Source organism: Pseudorca crassidens, chromosome 15, assembly GCF_039906515.1.
Source record: "Pseudorca crassidens isolate mPseCra1 chromosome 15, mPseCra1.hap1, whole genome shotgun sequence".
NCBI classification, from domain to species: domain Eukaryota; kingdom Metazoa; phylum Chordata; class Mammalia; order Artiodactyla; family Delphinidae; genus Pseudorca; species Pseudorca crassidens.
Window position 1 is genome coordinate 32,226,186 of NC_090310.1, and position 20,566 is coordinate 32,246,751.

A 20,566-nucleotide genomic window follows, 5' to 3' on the forward strand; every position below is an offset into this window, starting at 1 on the left:
AGACCCGATGCAGCCAATGAATAAATAAATATTAAAAAGAAAAAGATAATCCCTTTGGCTGCTTGAAATGCCTTTCCACTTCTCTCCACCCACCTAATCCTTTAGATTCTGTATGGTATCTTTTAAAGGACAGATCTTTCAAGTGTTGGCCATCTCAGGCTGCAGAAGGATCTATCTTTTTCCTGGTCTTTTATTATACTTGGAGTCAAGATCTGCTGGCTCACAATTTCAACACTCTCTAGTGATTTCAGTAGTTGGCAATAATTGTAAACTCCCCAAGTAGATTGTAAACTCTGTGGGGGCAAGGATCTTTGCTACTGCAATACAAGATGGAAAATACACATAAGAACACCCTGACTCTGTAAATGGCAGAGTGAGTTTACCTCATTTTTGTGTGGTAAGAGACAAACTGGAATTCATTGACAAGAATTACTTCCAGTGAGGAAGCTCAATAGTATAAAATCAAGTTTCTTCCTGGACACACAGTTGGACTACATTTCCCAGTCTCCCTTGCACTTAGGTGGGGCCATGTGATTGGGTTCCGGCCAATAAAGTGTGGGCAGAAGTAATGTATTTACTTCCATGTCTTGCCTATAAACACTTCCATGTGTGCCTCCATTTTATTTCTCTAGCTGAAAGCTGAATGGAAAGAATGCCAAGGACCTAGAGGGCAGTGGAGCAAAGAGATGGAGGGATCCTGGGTCCCTGAGTTACCATGTGGAGGATAGTCGCCCAAAAGCGAGGACCCATCGGAAACACTGTTGGGCTGTTATGTAAAGAAGCATTAAGCTTTTACTGTGTTCGGCCACTGACATTTTGGAATTGTTTTGTAACAGCAGTTAGACTACCCTGACTAATTTAGGTACCAATTATTGATGTAGTCTAAGTTCAGACCCTTTATGACATCTAGGTTTTCATTCTCACCACACTTCACTTTATCCCAGTTTTAGAGATAAACTCAGAGATGCTGTTCAACTTGACCAAAGACTCATAGCTTATAAGTGACAAAGCTGAGATTTCACCATTATTTTCTAAACAAAACAAACAAACACCAAATCCAAGCCATTTCTATAGTGCGCAGCTATTTTTTTCTCAGTTGAAGGGGCCAAAGATTTTTGGAGTGGGAAAGAACAAAGTCTGAGGAATGGGGAGTGATTGATAGCTCCAGCTCTTTGAAACAGAATTGTGTTAAAACAGAGTGAAAGGGTTTTCAGTGGCCCCATGGGATACGTTTTGGAAAAAAGAAGTAAACTTTCTGGGGAGAAGATTTCTCCTCTTTCCTCTTATCTTTCTCTCCTTTTTCTTCTCCTTGTTCAGTAGAACAGGAAAAGGAAAACATTTTTTTTAAGGATTAGAGCAGATCTGTTTATAGAAAATGGAATGGTTGGCCTAGGTAGGAAGCCCCAGCTTCTTGGTATCAGGCTTACAGAGGAGAATCAAGTATCTACTGCTCTTGACAAAGACAGGAAAGGTCTAAGTAAAATGTAAACAGCCCAGAGATAGGACAGTTCTAAGGGTCTCTTTGTTGAAACAAACAACCGAAAAAAAGGCAAACAATCAAATATAAATACCAGTCTTATCAGCCCAGAAATACCCCTTTTGATAATTTTCTTGAAATGTTAGGCGTCTGTTTGAATTCCTATCTCTTCTTTCATGCCTGAAAATCTGGTACCGTATTTGAAAGCAACTAAAAATAAAGACCAAAAAGCCCTGTGATTTTCTCTTTAATTTCTATTTGGTTTCTATATGAGAATGTTTGTGGTGAGAAACAAACCCCAAATGAACATGGTCCAGGAAGGGTACCATGCTAGTGAGTCAATGGACCATCCAGCAGAACAGCCTATAAAAAAGCTATAGGCAGGCTTCCTTGGTGGCTCATTGGTTAAGAATCCGCCTGCCAATGCAGGGGACACGGGTTCGATCCCTGGTCCAGGAAGATCCCACATGTCACAGAGCAACTAAGCCCACATGTTGCAACTACTGAAGCCTGCATGCCTAGAGCCCGTGCTCTGCAACAAGAGAAGCCACCACAATGTGAAGCCCACGCACCGCAACTAAGAGTAGCCCCCGCTCACCGCAACAAGAGAAAAGCCCGTGTGCAGCAATGAAGACCCAGTGCAGCCAAAATTAAATAAATAAAATAAAATAAAATAAATTTATAAAAAAATAAAGGTATGGGCATGGATACAACCTAAATGTCCACTGATAGATGAATGGATAAAGAAGATATGGCATGGCTATATATACAATGGAATACTAATCAACCATAAAAATGAATGAAATAATGCCATTTGCAGCAACATGGATGGACCTAGAGATTATCATACTAAGTCAGAAAGAGAAAGACAAATAACATATGATATCACTTAAATGTGGAATCTAAAATATGACACAAATGAACGTATCTATGAAACAGAAACAGACTCACAGATACAGAGAACAGGCTTGTGGTTGCCGAGGGGGAGGGGTTGGAAAAGGGATGGATTGGGAGTTTGGGATTAGCAGATGCAAACTATTGATATATAGGATGGATAAACAACAAAGTCCCTGTATAGCTCAGGGAACTGTATTGAATATCCTGTGATAAACCATAATGGAAAAGAATATGAAAAAGAACTGAATCACTTTGCTGTACAGCAGAAATTAACGCTACACTGTAAATCAACTATGCGTCAATAAAATAAATTAAAAAAAAAAAAACTATGGTGTTTTGAGACAATGTAAGAGAATCCCAAACACCTCTGGTGCATAAACTAGAGGCTGTAAATCAGCTATTCATCATTGCTCACGTCTCCTACGAAAAGATAGACACAGGAAAGGTCAAAGAAAAGTTTCTGAATATTAAAGGCTGGAGTTGGACGGCCTCATACTGGAACCAGAAATCGCCTGGCCCCTCCAGTGTCCTGAGGTGCCCAATAAGATGCCCTCAAATGCCACAAATATTGACCTAGTGACTGTCCCCAGGATATTCGTTTGGTAAACGCCAAGGACAGGATTCAAACTCAGGGCTTTAGATTCTGAGTTTTGCATATCTTTCTATTTCATTTCCCCTATTGTTTCCATAGCCAATTCCCAAGCACTTAGAGGAAATTGGCCAAATGCTCGATGTTTCATAGAACAAGTTATTTGCTAAATACCTTGACAATAAATAGTAATTTTAGTACAGCTAAGTATAGCTGTGTTTAGGGTCTGCTGTAATTAGGGATGCTTCTCAATTTGGGGAATTGATTATATATATATTTTTTCAGATTATAATGAGACAACCATTGCAGAACACCGAGAAAGAGACACCTCAAAGGGCCCCAATGTCTGCTTATTCTCACCCAGAAACAAGCTCGAGCCTGAATTATCAGCTCCACTTCGGCTCTCTGTGGACAGGAGTATTCTTTAATAGTCTAAGCAATTTTAACCCCTGGATCTGGTGTGGTTTACTTGGGCTGGGAATAAACCAAAAGAGTTTGGCCCACAGTCCAGAGTTAAACCACTATTGGAACAACCTAGCAACTTTTCAGTAAAAGCATGGATTTTTTTTTATCCTGTTTATTATCTTTCTTGGGATAGAAACTGCAAGCTCACACAATCACAATTCTTCTTCACCTTTTTTGGGAAGTAAAGGGTGAGTCTCTTCCTTTTCCGATAAAAGGGAGAGATTTAAGTATAATAGGCCAAGGAAGTAGGATTTATTTTTTTGTTATATATTTAAGGTGTACAACTTGATGATTTGATATATATATATATATATAGTGAAATAATCACTATGATCAAGCTAATTAACATATCCTTCACCATACAAAGTTACTTTTTTTTTTGTAGTGAGGACTCTTGGGATCTACCCTTTTAGTAAATTTCAAGCATACAGTATATTATTCTTACCTATAGTCACCATGCTTTACATTAGATCTCCAGAACTTATTCATCTTGTATAACTGAAACTTTGTCCATCAACATCTCCCCATTTCCCCAGCCCCAGCATTGCTAGTCATCATTCTATTCTCTGCTTCTATGAGTCTGACTATTTTAGACTCCTCATGTAAGTGAGATCATACAGTATTTGTCTTTCCATGTGTGGCTTATTTCACTTAGGATAATGCCCTCCAGATCCAGCAATCCTACTCTGGATATTTATCCAAAGGAGTCAAAATCAGGATCTTGAAGAGATACCCACACTCCCCTGTTCACTGCAACACTTTTTCGCAGTAGCTAAGATACGGAAACAACCTAGATGCCCATCAACAGATAAACAGATAAAGCAAAGGTGGTATATCCATGCAATGGAATATTATTCAGCCTTAAAAAAGAAGGAAGCAGAATTTCTAAACAGCATCCTTAATCAGAGAATTTACAGGTTTTCCCCTTAACTATTTTTTTGTATGATATCTTCTTTATGTGCAAATATGCAGCTTATATTTCCAGAAAGGATATAATGCTTTAACTTACTCTGTGTTAGAACAATAGATCTTTTACAGCTCAATCCTGTTTCCAACAAAAGGCGAAAAATTGGTATGCTGGAGGAGCCCCAAGATTTCACATCCTGTTTAAATTAGTCCCCAAGTCTCCTATAACTACAGGTTAAGAGACTAGGATTTGGGACAGAAAGGTTTAGATTTGAGTTTGGGCACTGCCAGTTTTTAAAGGTGTGAACTCAGCTACCTCATTTAACCCCTTTACCCTTTTTCTCATCTGTACAATGGGAAAAATAATTGTACCTCATAGGCTTATTGGGAGGCCTATGTAAGACCAAGTATGTGGAATTTTTATCACAGGGTCTCACAAAGAATAAGTACTCCGTGGATGTTAGATTTATTGATTTTATTCATTGATGGAGTCCAGGCCCCTGGGCCTAGGGGGTGGGCCTTTCCCCCAACCATGGTCCTCTACTGTTCCTCAAGTCTTCATCTTGAATTTATTGTCTGCTAACACCAGACTCACTTGGGAGGCGTTTCCTCCCAAGGAGTGAAATGTTATAACTTGAAAGGTCAAAGTAGGATCGCATTTTGGAGAAAGCCTGCAGTACCGACTGGTGCCAGAGAGGGGCAGCGTAGAGCCACCAGCACCTAGGGTCCGGCAACCACTGCCCAGAACTCTCTTGAGTTCAGAAGTCCAGCCAGGAGGCTGGAGCCTCAAGAAAGATAGTTAAGACATCACAGGTAAAATGGAAGGTAAGATGAAAACAGCAGAGGAGCTAGCACAGAAGCAAACACGGCAAGAGCTGAAGCGGAAATGTGTGTGGGTTTTGCCTACTCCCTCCTCACGTGGACACTTGCTCAATCACTTGGACTGGCTCATTCTGGCATTCTTTCAAATCATGCATACATTCATTCATTCACTGACAAGGCTAGAATAACTGCCTTTTAGGGGCTTTGGATCTGGCAAGGGGCTGGGCTCTCAGGAAAAGAACCACAGGTCAACTGGATTTGAAAGTCAGAGTCCTGCACTGGAAGGTGAGTCAGATGCAGTGGGTGGGGAGATGACAAGGGAAAGAACTGCTTGACTTGAGCTTTGAATGGAGGGGAGAATAGAAATTTTCCAAAATAGACCCAATGTCAAATGACTGTTTGGTTTTTATTTTTAAAGAAAGAAACAAGTCGTCATTATTATTGTTGTTATTTTAGAGAGGAAAAATTTTCCTGGTTAATTGCTTCTTCATAATGAATCATTGCCACAACATTTTTGTGTCTCTGAAGTAAAGGTTGTCAAAAAGTTCTAATAAGCCAATGAATTTCTGTGTTGTCAATAAACTTATACCGTCAAAGGCAGCATTAGCTCGATGAAGAATGATTCAAATCAACATGATCTTGAAATACATGGGCCCATCATGAGGCCTCTGTTTCTTTCTCTCTCACAATTATATAAGGAGACACACCATAATTCTTTCTGGAAGTATGATGCTTGCATTGATGTATCACTGTAACCAATTGTCTTCTTGCAGTGGACTTGTGTTGTCTTTATTTGCCTGTGTTAGATTTTGGTGCTTTTTATAAAAAATATTTCCATTGTTCTTTCATGCCAAGCACATGGTAGGGCATGCTTTTCTGCCCCATGAAGTTGGAGGTGGCCATGCGATTTGCTTTGGAAAAAAGATAAAGCAGAAATGATAGGTGTGACTCCCAAGAAGAGGCTTTTAACAGCCAATGGGAAATTCACCACACCCATTTTCTTCCTAGCTCAGCACTCTCCTTCACTTTGAGCAAAGATGAGATGATGTAAAACAGAGCCCCCTCCCCCCAACCACAATGGACAATGGTGTGAAGAGGAATAAACAGGTGTTGTTTTAAGCTACTGAGGTTTGGGGATTATTTGTTACAGTAGCATAACCCATCCTATCTGACTAATACATTTTCTTTCATTTATTTCTGCTCTAATCCTTTTTGTGTGGTTGGGGGAACAGAGACGGAATAACAGCCTCTCCTTCTCCATTTCAGAGGTGATTACTTAGCCCCATTCTGGCCAAACAAATCATCCTGTCCTCAATTACTGGTTCAAAAACAAGCAAATGATCCAAGCCAGAGCATTGAGAATCAATCCCTAGTTAAGAAAGAAGATCTCTCTCTACGCAGGGGGTTCATTAAGCAGGTGGAACAAAGGCTAGAGGTATTGGTGACCATTTTTTATGGCTACTTTGGAAGATTCCCTCTGAGAATAAAGCCTCCCAAAGAAGCGAGAGCTCAGATATGGAGAGGGACAGATTCATGATGATATTATCTAAGCGCTCAGATTCAGAACATGCTTGCTTTCTGGTGATACTAATCAGTAACTTCCCTAAAAAAAAATTTGGTTTTTGCTAAGTTTTTTTCACTTGTAGTAAAAATCTTAACTAATATTCTTCCTAAACACACTAGATGAAGGATCTTGGGTTTTCAACCACATTCATCTACAGAATAAAGTTGAAATCTCTCAAGTATGGCCTTCAGTGCCTTTCAGGTTTTAAGCTCGACACACATTTCCAACTTTACATCTGGGTCACATCCTTTACCCTCCTCTGTTCCCCAGTGTTACGCCGGATTGCACACTGGCCATCCTCCAAGGACAACCTGGACTTTCCCAGGGCCATGCTCATGCTGCCTTGGGCTACGGTGACTCATGCTTGGGTCTCCCCCCCTCCACTTGAACGCCAGCTCCATTAAACAGGGAGGGGGCAATATTTCATTGCACTTTTATTTTCTTCATAGTGTCAAATGCAGATTCGTGCCCAGTAGTAAGTGCTAAGTAAACAGCTGCAGAACCGAACCAAATTCTGCATTCCAAGAAGTCTGCTCATCACATGCTGAGCATGGTCAGACCCCTGGTACATAAACCCTGTGTGTGGTTGAGCTTCTGAGAAAGCCACGGTTGATTCTGTTTTTATTCACCCAGATGTCATATTTCAGGGCTCCAGTGGAAACCCAATTTCTTTGTTTAGGCTGTATCTTTAAATATCTCCTTTCCAGAAGTCAAGAGGCTCTTGATTAATTAAAATTAGTAGCTTTCTGAAGAAAGATAATGTACTATATGCTGTTTAAAATGTACATTTAACACACATAACACTCTTGGAGGGATCCTTTTGTTAACTCCATTTTATAGACAGGAAATAAAATCCAGAGACGTTAAGTCACTTGCATAGTGTCACACAGCGGGGCTCAGATTGGAACCTAGCCCATTTGATGCCAGAACCTTTGCTATCTCTTCTTCGTGTGCATCCCTCAATTCAACACTGAGGAATTAATGGTCACCCATCTTAGCTCTTCTTAAAAAGAGATACTGTTTTTACACTGTTTTGAAATCTTCTCAATCCATTCCAATCAAAACTGGAACTTCACACCCCCTAGAGAAAAAGGCAGTGCAATGCAGCACAAGAAGGAGAGTCCAGGCTGATTTGGGGATCCTCAGATCATGACTTTGCCACTTTCTAGCTCTGTAACCTTTGACAGCCACTGAAGCATCCCCAGTCTTAGTTTAGTCATTTGCAAAATAAAGATAAGAACCTCCGCATGGAGTTGTGAGGATTAAGAGTGAAAACAGATGAAATATTCCCAATATAGGACCTGGCACAAAGGAGTGCTGTGCAAACAGAGACTATAAATAATAATGCATGGATTTCTATTTTTAGTAATGCATATGTCCTACATCATCACGCTCTTAGGGCTTGGAGACTGGGTCTTGTCTGTATCTAGATACATGGCACCTGGCATCAGCCAATGTTCTGCCATCTTTAGGAAAGTCTGTTAGCCTCCTAAACCTCCTTTTCCTGATTTTTAAAGCGGGGCAATCCTATCTACCAAGTGGGGTTGTTAGGATGAAATGAGGTCCTATGTGCAAAGTCTTAAGTGCAGGGATGGGCACCTAGAGAATAAACGTAAACCAATTGGATTGAGGTGACTATGCATACAGAGCCCGTTAGAGGAGATCCCCCAGCGCTTTCTAAATGCGCCGGCGCTCACATTTAGAGCACCTTCTCGTGTCCTCCTCGATCTGGGAACCGTCAAGGTGGTAGATTTCTAGGAAGCTCTTGGAGCCGTGCCTGCCCCATCATGCAGACACAGCAATGCCAGACAGGCATGTGCCCATCAGCAGGGCACAGGCAGAAGCAGGAGAGGGGTCTGGGGAGGGACACAGTGCAGAGGCCTTTCTCATTAAATGTCGACTCCCATTCTGCAAAGCGGTGGTGACATGTGCAATTTCCTAGTCCCTTACCAAAGGCAAGCTCCAGGTTGTCACTGTTTGCAGCACGGGCACAGAGGCTCTGGTCATACAGAGGACTTTTTATGAGGACATGTGCTACGTGCCCAGCAGCATTCATTGCCAGGCCTGAATGCTATTCCTTGGCAACACCATGATTATATTCCATCGAGTCCAGGGAAGTCTCTCAGGCCTGCAAGGCTGCAATTTTGAAATGGATTTCACAGCTGCAAACTCGAAGAGGACCCAATTTGTCTTCTCCATTTCTGCCTTCCATAACTATGGAAATCTGCATCCGAGGCTCAGTGATGGGCTGCATAAAATATGCAACAGGACTCAGGGCTCAGATCTGAGAGCTGCAAAATTGAAGGACAGCTGCTCAAGCGATCATGGGATCTAGGTGGAGGGGGCGGTGTGTGAGCTAAGGCCTCGAGGGGCATCTGCAGATTTCTGTTCCCCCAGATACAAAGGCCTTCTTTTTTCTAAAAGGCTTGTTGCAAAGGCAGGAGAAGGGGAGGATATATATGTCCCGCTTATCCTTTCCGAGGAACCTGGGGCTACCCATCCTCCAAAGAATATCCCAGATGGTAAACGGAACTGAAGTTTGCACATAAATTCTCCCGAGGGAATTGGTGGTTGGTGATAGCAGGACTAATGAAATTTTTTATTGTGGTTATTACATACAATTTGTACAGTATATCATGCATGGAAATTTTTTCTATTCCTATAAATCTGGAATTGCCAGCATAAATGTCCAGGCTTACGCACTGCTACAGAACACAATTACCTCTTGATACAAACTCTCTTTAGGACATAAAAATCGTTGCTACTGAGAAGGCTGAATTGCACCAGCAATTTTGTAAATATTTAAGTGATATATTTCCTTTTGGATAAGTTTTCATAGCCTTGGAAAGCTGTCTCATTTCTTAATGTTTTTGTTATTGTTGTTGTTGGTGTGTGTGTGTGTGTGTGTGTGTCTGTGTGTTTTCCTGGGTATCACTTGTGGCCTGATTGTTGTCTTCAATCACACTTAGTAAATCAGACTATTGGGCAATGTCATTTATAAAAGGCTCAGAAGGGCAAGGCCTTCTGCTGGCGTTAAGACGACTGTCTTTCTGGCATGTTTCTTAAAGACGGGAGAGGAAAGGAAAAACCAAAAACAAAAGTCAGGCACGTTGTGGACTTTCTGCCCCTGCATGGTCAGTTTTTCAACTTAGAAGTTGCAGACGAGGTTTCCATTTTTAATGCGGGCTGAAAAACAGTGACTGCCTCTTTATGCTTCGATCAATGAGAGGGAATCAGTCTTGGATAAACCGGGTTGATTTTCATGCTGGCAAAAACGAACCAGACACATGGAGTTTCTGCACGTTTTCTAGTTAGGCTTTATTACCAAGTATGATGGTGAAGGATGTTATACCCTGGTATCGATTTGCTACAAGTTCTAATATTGGAGATAAGGAGAGTTCTTCCATCAGCTTCCAGCAAACAGAGAATGGGGACTGTTAAAACTCCTCATAACGGCTTCCAAAGGAAGACACCAGTGATGGATTATAGACTGCCCTGGAAGTGAGGAAACACGCTCATTGAGCAAACAAAGTGTTCAAATACAAGCCATGCTAATGGGAAGGGAAAGTAAATATACATTCTTTCTCTCTCTCTCTCCCTGCCTTCTCTTTTTCTCTCTCTCCTTTTCTTTCCCCCTCTTTTTTTAAAAGATTTTTTTGATGTGGACCATTTTTAAAGTCTTTATTGAATTTGTGACAACATTGCTTCTGTTTTATGTTTTTTGGTTTTTTGGCCGCGAGGCATGTGGGATCTTAGCTCCCTGACCAGGGCTGGAACCCGCACCCCCTGCATTGGAAGGCGAAGTCTTAACCACTGGACCACCAGGAAAGTCCCTCCTTTTCTTTCTTTCTCCCTTTCTGCATCATATCACATTCAGTCCTTATAACAACCTGTGAATTGCCAATATTCTGCATTTTACCAACGAGGAAAATTTCTGAGTTTCTTGCTGGCATTGTACAGCTTGTGAAGGGCAGCTGAGATCTGAACCCAGGTCAAACTGGAGTCTGCTGCACAACCACGGGATGCAGCCAGTTGCCTGCTTCTCCCAAGTTTCTTTTTCCATGTTCATCCCAAGAGTTTGACACTCACAGGATTATAGAACACCACCTGGCCACCTGTTTGTGTTCCTTGAGATGCTTGAACACGATGAAATGGATATTTGAGAAACAAAAAGAGGATTGATATACTTTTCCTAGGCCAGTAGTGTGAGGAATTATGCCTGCATCTTCTACATGGGAGTCTAAACAGAGAAATTTATTAAAGGCAGAATAAAGCAAAAGGGAGAGGTTGGGGCTCAATAAAGAGATACTTAGTAAATGCAGACTGAATGTATGTTAAATAAATTGGGCAAGGAACCAAAATAAAATGAGCAAGAACATGAATGAGTATTTACCAAAGAAGAGATAAATAATAAACAAGAATAGGAAAAGTTTTAATGTTCCTAGTAATTAAGGAAAAGCAAAATAAAATAAGAGGAGCTCAATTTTCATCATTTACAATGACACTTTTATTTTTCTAATCATAATTCCTGCTGTATGGAGAGGCAAGGTGAAGACGCTGTGACTGATACACATATATTTTCATACACTGATAGTGGGAATGAAAATTGATAAAAACTCAATGGGGAGATTTACCCATACATGCTTCTAGTGTTTCCTGAGCACTTACGGTGTGCCAGACTTTACTGGATGCTCAAATCCATAAAAATGAATGGGTCTGTTACTGAAAGTGGGGTTCAGATGCTCACTGCTCTAAAGCCAATACTAGGGAGGCAAGGTTGGTGGAAAGGAAAGTTTGCTTTATTTCGGCAGCTGGCAACCTGGGTTGGGGGAGAGCGGAGGGTGGACTTGTGTCTAAAGGCTGACTTTCCCACTAGAATATAAATGCCACAAGGGTGAGAGGCATTAATCAAATAATTTTATTAGTGAATGTAGAATGATAAATGAAAATAAGAGTTATAGAAAGAAAAGCATGTACCAAATATATAACAAAGAAACCTGGTATGGACTAGGTAAAATTTTCTTAAAAATTAGAAACATTAAAAAGATAAAACTTAAAAAAATAAATTTTAAAAAAAGATAAAACTTCCCTGAGGAAGTAGTGCTATATGAAAAAGTATTTTAAAATGTACTTTTCATTCAGCAGTTCTAGTCTGATCAAGTTTTTGGAAATAATCATTGATTTATAGAAATCTCCATACACAGAGATTTTCATTATTGTGTTGTTTATAATAGTAGAAATTTGGGAACAATATTCATCATTGGGAGAATACTTAAGATTTGGTGTGAGCACACAATGAGATCCCAGGTGGTATTTAGAAATCAAAATTTTGAAGACTTTAAGTGATATGAAATTTCATGCTAATATAATGTTAAGTGGAAAATACAGGCTACAAAACTGCACACATATTATGACTTTAATTGCATAAAACAGAGAGAGGAAGTGCAACAGTATAGGATTAAGGTGAGTCATATTATCTTTGTTCTACTTAATCTGTGTTTTCCCAGATATATATAATGAGCCTGTATTAGCACCTTATAAAGAAAATGATTGATTTTTTCAACAGAGGAGATTCAATTCTTGAGTAGTTGTTGAGTGGATGCGCTCCAGATGTATATGTGTAAATCTGAAAGCAAATGAAGTGTCCCCCTCTGGTTGAGTGCAGTTTGAGCTTTGGAAGAGGATGGACCATGCCCCTAACATACTTATCCTGTGAGCTTCTCTCCAGAGAATGGGAAAGAATTGAGCTTCGCAGCTAACCCTGGTGGCGTGCCCTATTTAATGAATTTAAGTCACAATCCATAACACTATTCGCCAGGCACTGTTCTTAGTGCCCTACAAATGATAACTTATTTACCTGTCATAAAAATCCTATGCATTGGTAAAATGGTGCAATCACAGTGGAAAGCAGTTTGGCGGTTCTTCAGAAAGCTACCCATGGAATGACCCTATGACCCAGCAATTCCGCTCCTTGGTACAGTTGATCCGATTATGCATGGCTTCTGTACTTGCAAACTCACCTATTAGCTAAAATTTATTTGTAACCCTCATATCAATGCTCGTGGCAGTTTAGGGGTCATTTATATAGACATGCATGTAGTGGCAAAAAAATTTGAGTTGCCAGTCTGGCATATTCTCAGCTGAGGTCAAACAAGGCGATGCTCTGGTTTCTTGTTTTGGTTCTCTTGCAGGGATGAGCAAGGATGAAGACAGTGGGAGGAGATGCTGGGTAGAGCAAACAGCTCCATCTCTGGGGCCAGTTGGATGCGGTTAGTGGGGGTGGCACCAGGCAAGTCACTCAGCATCGCTGAACCTCATTTTGTCCTTTTGTAAAATAAAGAACACAGAATTTACCAGGATATGTTGCTTTTAGGATTTAAGGTTAACATCTGTGTGATATACATCTATATATTTCCCCTAGGAGCAAGGACTTAGTATTTGCTAATTCAGTGTTTGATGTGGCTTTATAGAACATAACTATAGCAAATAATGAGAACTGACTGCATATTCCCCAAAAGAATGGAAAAGAGGTATTCACAGCATTATTTACAATAGCCAAGATATGGAAACAATCTAAGCGTCCAGCCGGAAACGGAGTTGGGGGTGGGCAAAGTGGGTAAAGGGGGGCCAACCATATGGGAATAGATAGCAACTACACTTGTTGTGATGAACACTTGGTAGTGTATCCAGATGCGGAACTATATAATGCTGTACGCCTGAAACTTATATAATAAAAAATAGCAAATATGATATAATAAGAGTATGCTATAATAACAAAGCTAAAAGATGAAAAGACTCAAATATCCATAATGAATGGATGGATAGTTAAACAAAATGTGGTTTATCCATAAAATGGAACATTACTCAGCCATAAAAGGAATGAAGTACTGATACATGCTATGATGTACTAGACACAAAAGGTCACATATCATACAATTCTATTTATATGAAATATCCAGTGTAGGTAAATCCATGGAGGAAGAAAGCGGATTGGTGGTTGTCAGGGGCTGGGGCAGGAGGAAATGGGGAATGACTGTTGAATGGGTACAGAATTTCCTTTGAGGATGATTAAAAAGTTCTGGAACTAGGTAGAGGTGATGATTGCACCCCATTCTGAATGTACTCAATGCCACTTAATTGTACTTTTAAAGATGGTTGACTGCATGTTGTGTGAATTTCACCTTACTGAAAACCAAACAAACAAACCCGATGAGGTAGGAATTATTATTATGCCGATTTTTTAGGTGAAGAAATCAAATCATTGGCTCAAGGCACCTAATTGTCAGAGGAGGAGCTGGGATATGAACCCAGTGGAGAGGCACTTGACCCCCATGTCATGAGCTGTTGTAGAACAAAGTGTAGATTTGGGTACATGGTAGGTTCTTAACAAATGTTGGTTCCATTCCCTTCTTCCTTTGCAAGGAGGAATTGTATATGGCTCCACTGGACTTCCACACTGCCATTTGTAGAGGGAAATAAATACATGTCTGTTTTTTAAAGTTTTTTTTTTATATTGGAGTATAGTTGATTTACAATATTGTGTTAGTTTTAGGTGTACAGCAAAATGATTCAGTAATACATATACATATATCCACTCTCTTTCAGATTCTTTTCCCATTTAGGTAATTACAGAACATTGAGTAGCATTCCCTGTGCTATACAGTAGGTCCCTGTTGATCATTTTATATATAGTAGTATGTATATGTTAATCCTAAACTCCTACTTTATCCCTCCCCTGCACCCTTCCCCTTTGGTAACCAGGAGTTTCTTTTCTAAGTCTGTGAGTCTGTTTCTGTTTTGTAAATAAGTTCTAAATGCATGTCTTTGTTCATTGTTTTCATCTTCTGTTGAGGTGAACTCTTAAAACAAGCTCAGTCATAAAAACTGAATATGCAGAACAAAATATGGCAATGAGCTGAAGAAAACATCCATGAACCAAAAAAGAAGAAAAAAAAAGGTCCAGACCTGCACTCTTCTAAATGATATGAGAAAAATAAGGCGCCAGAGGGCAGAAGCCCATTGCATTCCCTCGAGTCCCTAAGATTTATCACCTGTACATGCAGGATGCTACAGAAAGGAGATCTGGGGACCACGGCAATAACTCACAAGGCAGACATGCAGCCTGCTATCTGCTGATAGTACCTGCGACATGTGGCCCGCCCCCACTATCATCTGGAACCGTACATGGGGGCGGGGCTTCATTTCTAACACCAATCCCCCTCCCCCCCACACCAGCCCCCTTCACTGCAGACTCACTGTTTGTCTGTAACAGTAGCTCAACACATTGGGAACTGGGGAGAATCAGTGTTTCAGCTGCAGATTTGATGGTTAGAAAAATGCATCCTCTTTCACAACAGTGATTTGAGCGGGGGAGACAAAGCAAAGTTAACAAAACGAACCCAAACTGTGAACCTCCTACTTGGGGAAATATTTCACTCTCCTCTGGGAAAGAAAAAAGCTCAAGTAACAGAGGGGTTTTGGGCTGGAGTATCCCGTCAAGATTTGGTATTGTATTTGCAGGCATTTTTGAGGCATTTAAACAAGTATCTAAAACTTACTCTTTGTCCGAGGTGCCCATAGTATGAATGGATTACAGAGAATCAACTTTATATCAAATAATACTTTGGGCTTCCCTGGTGTCGCAATGGTTGGGAGTCCGCCTGCCGATGCAGGGGACACGGGTTCGTGCCCCGGTCCGGGAGGATCCCACATGCCGCGGAGCGGCTGGGTACGTGAGCCATGGCCGCTGAGCCTGCGCGTCCGGAGCCTGTGCTCCGCAACGGGAGAGGCCACAACAGTGAGAGGCCCGCGTACCGCAAAAAACAACAAAAAAACAAAACTTTGGTTTTCAGTGGTGGGAAGAAATATGTATCATTTCACTGTAAACATAATTGTATTAGCACAAACAAAATAATATTTTCATTGGAAACTCAACTGAATCACTCTAAACCCATGGATGATGAAATGTATTCTGCCCTCCGTTCTTCCCTTTTCCCAAAAAGTCCTTATAAAATTAGAATTTTTCTGTACCTCTAATTCTTATAAATCAGCCAATCTGGCAGTTCAATTTCTGATCTGTTTTTCTTTTTTTGACTCTTCTTAATAACTTTCTCTGCATTCATTCATTCACTCATTCATTCAGTATTTACAATGTATTAACTAGGCTATAGGAGATTTTGATTTAATGAGAGAGACAGATATGTACTGAAAACAAGTTTGAATACATGCTGGGCTCACCTACTTCGATTTTGCAGTTTTCTCTAGCAGGTTCTGCCCCCTGACCACAGAGAAGGTCATAGTTTGGAGTGGGTTGTGGGGATATCCTAGAATCTCAACCTTCTAGCAACAGTGGCTATTATAGGCAGTGGTGGAGTTTCTGGAGTTTTTTAGGGAGAAGACAAATTATTTTTACTGAGGATGTCTGCTGGAAATGCTCTTTGCCTCCACCCAAAGCACTTTTGAAGATTCGGAATAACTTCTGCAGCCTAAAATAGAGTAACCTCTCTTCTAACCTAATGGTCTGGCGAAGTCCCTCAATAATTACTTTTGTGGTGTGACTGGAACCCATTAAGGTCCCCCAATATCACCCATGATGACCTGTGCCTGAAACTCCACCAATAGAAATGGCTATCTTTGGGATATTTTTTGGTCTTTGTTTCTGAGGTTCTCCACCCAAGGGAAAACGAAGATGTGAAAAATATTCATTCTAGCTTTTTCACTTTGCTATTGGCTGGCCCTGGAAGCCGAGTAAACTGGACCAGAGCCTTTGCTGTGGGCTCAGACAGGCAGGATCTGAATTCTGGTCCCATCACTTAGTAGGTGTGTGATTCCAGGTAGCTTCCTCAACTACTGAGATCAGGGGTGCCCTGTGATGCCTACTTCCTAGAGTTGTCCTGTGGACTGAAGTAGCTAATGGACTCATGGGCTTAGAGCCTGGAAGAGAGAGGTGACAGTCCATGTCCTTGGGTGGACACCTCAGCGCTGTCCCTTACTAGCTGGACCACCTTGGGCAAATAAACATTTCTGTATCTCAGTTCCAGTGATGTGCGGGAACCAGCCTGCAATGGCTTGCGAGGGCTGATTATTAAATAGGAATTTTGTGAGCATGTTGTTAAATTATTGGTAGCTTGAAATTGGCCATGATGGGGGGATCTGAACCATGGAAATCAGCAAACACTGCAATGCCGGGCTCCTCCCCTCCCCTCCCTCTTCTGAGAACTGGTTTGCCAGCACTCCCTGCTCAGTTCCTTCATAAGTCTCTTGAAACAATTATAATAAGAATTTATGGAAAGGGCTCAGCACACTGCCTGGAGTTTAAGAAGTTCCTCATTAAAAGTTATTTACCACTACTGCTATGTCTACTCCTCCTATTATCGACAATAAGTTATAATAATGTTATACTAGCGCATTGGACATAGTAGGTACTTGAAAAATCTTAATCTCTTCCCTATCTGCTCATTATTAGAGTTTCCACAAAGGGAATAAAAGTGAATCTATGCAGAAGTCAAGACAATTTGTCTCTAAGGGTCACTTTTGACCCTTCAACACAGTGGAAACCTCTTTCCTTCTCAGTGTCCAGAGTTCTAGGTAGACACTTAGACAATCATAGAGCCTATGACTGGACACCAAATACGGTCTCCATCCTCACTCTCTCCATCCCACGACATTTTCCCCTCCGGCTGCCACTGTAGCTGAGTGACTGGGGGTCTCGTCTCACCATCATGAAGCTGTCAGCACCCATGGTGGGCCCTGCAAAGTATAAAGGACAATTTATCCACACAGCAGTGGCAGCATCATTGTTTATGAAATGATAACTGCTTCAGGTAGCAGCAAGTTCCAATATTAGCACAACAAAAGCTTTGAGCTGGACCATCTGTCGCCACGTGGACAATCTGGTGGGCTTGCCAAAGCCATTTATCCGTGTCCAGTGCATATCCACACTGGCCAGTCCTCACGCTGAGCATAAAGGAAATTTAAAGAAAGGCCCATCATTTATCATTGTAGACAGCTGGGCTGAAGTGTGGGCAGAGAATACTTTTTTTTTCCTTGAGAAAAACAAAGACCATGAAGATGGGTAATGCTCGCTCAGCTCCAAGCGTCTTGCTAACTACAGTCCCTGTAGCGCACTCCTTTTTTCTTGCTTTTCCACATTGCAGAAGGGGAGTTGCAGCCATGGATGCCTGTCACCTACCCCAAAATCCCATGACCTGGGGGGCACCTGGAATTCTTTGGTTTTGAGCTGGAGTTGGCACGCTTATCTGTGTCTCCAAAACAGAACCTTTCTGGCTCATTCAAAGAAACAGCAGTAGCAGCAGCAAAGGCCATTGATTTCAGAGCTCACAGCCCTCAACAAGGGTACAGGCTGTGCCTGCTGTGTGTGAGGAAACTGGGACATGGGAAGGATCTCCAAACCTCAGCTTTCCATTCTGCGATCAGTTCTGCCTTGTTTGTGCCTGCAAGGCCATATTGTGACTTTCATAGGCCGCCTCTCTTCACAGAAAATGTTCAACCGTGTATTTGGGGACTGTTGGTATAAAGAGAAAGATACGAATATTCTATATTCAGACATTTTCTTTAACCTAAATGTTTATTCTTTTCTTCTCTTTTTAAAAGAAATTAACATCTTCTCATGGACCCTGGAAATCATTGTGGGCCCTGGGCACTGTGTCCCCTGTGTCTAATGAATAAGTTGATCCCACGTGTGTGTGTTTAAAATAACATACCACCAGAAGGAGGTACCTGACATTATTGTTAGTGTTGAATTGAGGAAAAAACAAACATGACATGAAAGCTGTGAGATAAGTTTTATTTGGGGGCAAAATGAGGACTACAGCCCAGGAGACAGCATTTCGGAAACTGTTCCTGGGCTGTAGTCCTCATTTTGCCCCCAATAAAACCTAACTCACAACTCTCATGTCGTGCTTGTTTTTCAGTTGACATTAGCAACAGCATAACAAGGGAGTTAAACTCATGGCCCAAGAACTGAAATTTCTGAGTTTAAATTCTGCCTGCCTCTATTGCTTACAAGCTAAATGAGCTTGAACAAGCTACTTAGTTTTTTTATATGTATATTTTTCATATATAGAAATATAAAAATAAATAAATAAATATAAAAATACTAGTACACAACCATCTACCTCAAAGGGTGGTTGTATGAACTCACTAATTTAAAACTCTTAAGGCAGTTGCAAGGAATAGAGTAAGTCCTTGTTCAATGTTAGCTTTGAACAATGTTATCTTTCATGAAGTATGTCCAGTATACTGGGGAAGTCCAGTGGGCAACACTCTGCCACCCTCCCTGTCTTCCAAAAATCTCCATTGTCACCTCTGTAACTTCTTGGATCTCCTCATAAGAGTTTTATGGCTGAAAAAATTAAGGTGTATAAAACACTGTACTAGATGACATCTCTATTCAGCACTAATTATGATATTTGGAAGCAGTGGGCCAAATCTGAGATAAAATTAGATAGGAATACACATAGGATTCCACACTGAATCCCCCAAAGAACGGCATCCAACTACAGAATGAGGGGTTATGCTTAGGAAAACACAAACGAAAGAGACTTGGGTGTTCTGGCTGGTGGAAATCTCAATGTGGATTAAGACTGTTGTGTTATAGTAAGACAATAGCCCAAGCAACTATTACCCACCACAGTGACCACCACTTCCATGGTAAACTAATGTGGGCTAATGCTAAATTAACAGAAAGGACATCTCCCAAACCAAAAAGGTGAATTTCCCTTTCTACTTCTTGCTGGTCATACCATACTCTCTGTATTCTAATTTTTTAGGGGTATTATTGTCATTACAATGATATTTCATGGTTTTGATTAGAAGTTCCAGGTTTATCCATCTCCTTCCCAAACAACCCTTTCCAATGTTCCCCGGTAAGTTCCAAGCCAATGGAACTATATCAAAATCAAAATCGTCATAAGCACTTATCTACAAGGTTAAGAGAGGTTCGAAGAGCTTCGTATGTATTATCTTGTTGTATCTCATTTAAATTTCTCATAGCCACTCTGTAAATTCTTTTACTTCCTTTCTTTCCCCAGAGGAGGACATTAAGACAAAGGGATGTTGAGTAATTGGCTCAACATCATATGGTAAAAGGTAGAGCAAACAAAAATCCAATACAATGTTGCCACAAGCTAGGTCCAGGCCAAGGAACCTCCATGTAGGGAGAGCTGTCTAGGAGTTTCTGGCTTCAAATTGAACCCTGGGCAAGTTCTCTACTGCCTCCTTCAAACATGGATATGACTCAATGGATCTTTCTGCATCTGATCAGTCACATGGTACAGGAATTTAGAGCAGTGACCGTGAAGCTGATGCAAGAAAACAGAGTACCATTCTGAATGCCTCCGTGAAATCAGGCAGCCTCTGACCCTTCCACTTTCCGTAAATATGATGTGAGCAAAGCAAATGAGAGACTGACTCCTGGGTGCATGCCTTTGAACTCCAAAATGCCCTTGCCCATGGTAGACCTGGTCAAGCAGGGGCTGCATCCTGAACCATCAGATCACTCTTCCCTGCTCTTCTAGAGGAAGAGAAACAAGCCAATGGCTGGAAGCTTCCATGATTGCCCTCTGCTGCAAGCAATCCCAAAGGCTGGACTCACAGTGGGCTATTGCAAACTCAAGTGTGTGGGACCAGGGGAAGGGAAGTCAGAATTGGTTATCCTCATATATCTAAAAACTGTGATTGGAAAGAGTTGTTTGGGGTCAGAGGTAGAACTCTGGCCAATGAATTCAGAGAAGCAGACTTTGGTTTCTGGTCATCAGAGCAGTTTAGCAATGGATGGGCTGCCTTGGGAGGTGGGTAGTCCGTGTCATGGAGGATGTTCAGAAAC